At 44.9% G+C, this 3,622-nt stretch overlaps 1 long non-coding RNA gene across 1 annotated transcript in view; it reads left to right on the top strand.

Annotated features, from left to right (window-relative positions):
• Positions 1-893: 893 nt before the first annotated feature.
• Positions 894-3,622, top strand: part of LOC135824609 (uncharacterized) — a 9,271-nt gene continuing 6,542 nt past the window's right edge. Inside the window, exons 1-2 of the long non-coding RNA XR_010554885.1 lie at positions 894-1,027; positions 2,935-3,012. This is a non-coding gene — a long non-coding RNA (uncharacterized LOC135824609). The remainder of the gene's footprint in view (positions 1,028-2,934; positions 3,013-3,622) is intronic.

Here is a 3,622-nt window from a genome sequence, read left to right as displayed (position 1 = left end):
CACGGTCTCTATTATTAGCACGGTCTTGGTGGAAATCAATGCGGCATGCATGATATCTAGCACGTATTTCTTCTTGCCCTGTATGGATGTATTGGTTGAAAAAATATAAGCACGGTCTCCAATATAAGCGCGGTCTCCAATATAAGCACGGGGTAGAGGGGTGTTGAAAAAATATAAGCACGGCGCTTATAATAGAGAATATACGGTATTCGTAGTTGCCATGCACATTTGCTTTACGACTTACGAAACCTGAATTCTGTTTTCAACGAAACGATTACGAGCCGAATCAAACTTTCGTTTCGCATTCGATTCGTAGCAAATGCGAAAGGTCCCTACTATACTAGCTCTGGCCAGCTACATATAGGCCAGGAGCTTTCCAGAAAGCCCCAGATCACCGAAATCGGCCAAAGGACACCAAAGTTACGACCAGATTACGTAGTAGACGGCAACGTCTGTAGGGCCTTCCCTATCAAAATAATAAATTCTTCTACTACTACTACTACTACTACTACATGTACTACTACGTGTACCTGGGCTGGCGCGATCGCGTATGCACTGCATTGCATTCCTTGAAATAACTGTGTGTGTGGGGGGGGGGGGGGGGGGGTGGTGGCTTGAACCCTATGAAATAAACGGGTGTACCAAGTAAGGAAGGCGCCATTCCGGATGCGGATATCCAGGCCTTGTGTGAAAACATAAAAATAATTGATAAGCGGCATGGCAGTAATGAATCCGTTTATGGGAGATAGCGTAGATAAATAATTAGACATATAAAAAAGGCAATTTTAACAAATTGGATGGATCCGGATACGGCATCTAGATCTGCAATGAACTGGTCGCTTGACCGCCAAGAGAACGAAGCTCGAGTCTAGGTGGTGTGCAGCTGCCCGAGTGCGATCGTCAGTAACCCTAGGAAATAAGCTAGCTTGCGAATATAGAAGGTGCGCACTCGGGAACTTGTTTCGAATTTTCAGGTCTCATCAGCGGAGCTCTGAGCGTCTGGCCGAACCTGGATCTACTAGTGAAGGTATAGTGCATTTCCGTACGGTTTATTCGAGTCGATTGCTTTAGCTGCCTGCTCAGTGCTCAATGCCACAATGCGTGGAGCTGCCTTGCAGGGAAAGTAGATTTGATAAGAATTGTTTTGCATGTGGAAGAGTGATGATTCCATATCGATAAGCTCTCGTTGCAGGCGAAAAATTCATTCCGTACGAGGTCATTTGCTATTTTTGGACACTCAAATTAAAGAGCACCCCATTATGTTGGTTTGTAAAACGAGAGAGTTTGGAAGCTCAGGGCCCTACGCTATGCTTTTTTGCCTAGCTCATAGTGCATGTTATTAGAACTGATGGAAATGTTTTTTCCATTCATTGGCTACATGACTGTATTGCAAAAACGTTTCAATCAGTTGATGGTGAGCTAAGGAAAGAATCAATTGGAAGCATTGAAAACGGTGGGGCACAAGTTAGGCCACACCAAGTTATTTCTACGTTTTGTGTCAACTCGCGTGTTCGCGCGTACCTTTTCAAATCCCTGACAAGAAAAAAAGAACCGAGCCGAGTCAATCGATGGCTGTTCTGGTGTACATTCTCCAGCCAGTATGGCAGATCAGAAGCTATCAGCTTCTCGATAATCTTAAAGATCCCGGCAATGGTACGTATAAGGTGCGCACGATGAAAATTTCTATTTTTGCAAGCCGTATGTACAGGGTAGAGCCTGCTCACCAACCGAGTGGATATTTCAGGTGTCATGGGCTTCGAGATTTTCCACGATCGTTATGGAGCGGTATTACGCTCGACTGGTTTCAAAGTGCAGAAGGAGCCATTCATCAAATCTTGTATTGTATCGATCTAGCCCAGTCTGCAAGCTGTCCTGTGGTGACTTGTTGTCGTTTTGGATATAATGAAGTGAGACTTCAGTAGTGCTATGCTGTATGCTGCATGGCTTGCTACACATAGAACGTTTTTCTCTGTTGTTGTTTTTTCGCCCGCCCGAGTGCCTTTTCCAGAAAATGTCGGCCGCGAAACATAGAATTAACTTGGTGTGGCCTTATACATTCGAGTCCGCCAACTAAACCAAATGTTGACCAGTCAGACGTGCACAAGACTGTTCAAAATCTGATTTAGTTGGCGGCCTCTAACGAATAACTTGTGCCCCACCCTTTTCTCGGATGAAGGTAGAGAACAGATCAAACGGGAGTCAACATTTGAAATTTGCTGGCCTGTTTTTAGGGCCGCAACAAACAGAATCAGCTGAAACGTCATGTTATGAAGGTTTTATTGCGAACAAATTCTAGAGAATGTGGTGATGGCCTTAAAAAAAAAGAAGACTTTATCACCCACTTTATTCAGTACCATCTCCTTTTCTGGCCTTTTATCGGCTTCTTTTAGCCGATATGTATGGAATCCAACACACCACACCACCACATTGCGCTCTTGGCCAATCCAAACTCTGCACTCACATCACCATCACCACAGCGAGGACAATTCCGGTATATAGGTTGATATTGACAATGACCCTCCAGACAGCTGTTTCGCTCCTCCTGAGCTCATCAGTGGAGGCATATGACGTTGAATGAAAGAATAATAAGAATAGACTGATCTTTATAGGGCTAAATTGGCGCAATTGCGCTCATTCTGCATAGAAACGTGGCATACCCTAAGTGACAAAAATTCCATAAATTAATGGCCGGGTTGTCACTACTTCTTCTTCTCAAAGTCGATATGTAATTAGGCAAATTTGTCTGTTTGTTCCTGGACTCTAAATAAACAAACAACAACCAAGTATGGGGTTTGTGAATTTGGAACAGACTACAGTTTGGGTCGAGACTGTCCTGAACGCTAGTCGATGAACTCTCCAGCAACAGATGCTGCCGTGTACAAGTATTCAACACAGTCATTATAATTCTTGCACTTCGTCCTGTCCTTTGTCCAGCACGAAAGATGATGAAGGCGATTCAGACCTGTGTGTTGATGCTTCTTCTGGTGCATTCCGTGCACTCAACCGGGTACAGTAAGTCACTCAATGATAATTACATGTATCTTCATTGTGTTGGTTTGTGAGACATAAATTGCCTCCTTAGGGTGATGTCTACGGTGCGTTTCAAAAGTACGAGCCTCTGGTTTCAAAGAGTTTGAAGAAACCGTTAGGCGGAAAGTGTTGACGGCAGAAGTCAACATCTAGCAACACATAATGACTTCCGGACTCATTCTCTGCTCAGGGCTCAGCCAGCACAGTATACCAGTAGTATTATGTGGGTCCGCACCGGTCGTGTCACACACAAGGGTGATGTTTTCTGCACCATGAAACAGGAGTGGATACCAGACCAGAAAGGGCCAGTCCAACGACTCATACCTAATGTGTCATAAAACTGTGATGGGAAACCACCCGAAACACAACGGATCCATGAAACAACTGCTCTATCCCCGTGGATGTACAAGTCAGAGTTGCCATGACACGGAACTGGGTGTGATGTAGCACTTTCGAGCCCTATCGAGGTTACCCGAATGATGTCACGGTGGCCAACTAGCGGAACCGCTTATGGGCGATCAGCATACAGGGTGTGTGAGTGGAACCGCTTATGGGTGATCAGTATATGGGTTGCGTGAGTGGAACTGCTTAT

The sequence above is a fragment of the Sycon ciliatum genome, chromosome 9, assembly GCF_964019385.1.
Source record: "Sycon ciliatum chromosome 9, ocSycCili1.1, whole genome shotgun sequence".
In the NCBI taxonomy this organism is placed as follows: Eukaryota; Metazoa; Porifera; class Calcarea; order Leucosolenida; family Sycettidae; genus Sycon; species Sycon ciliatum.
The sequence above is the reverse complement of the archived record's forward strand: the minus strand, read 5'-3'. Positions and strand labels throughout refer to the sequence as shown.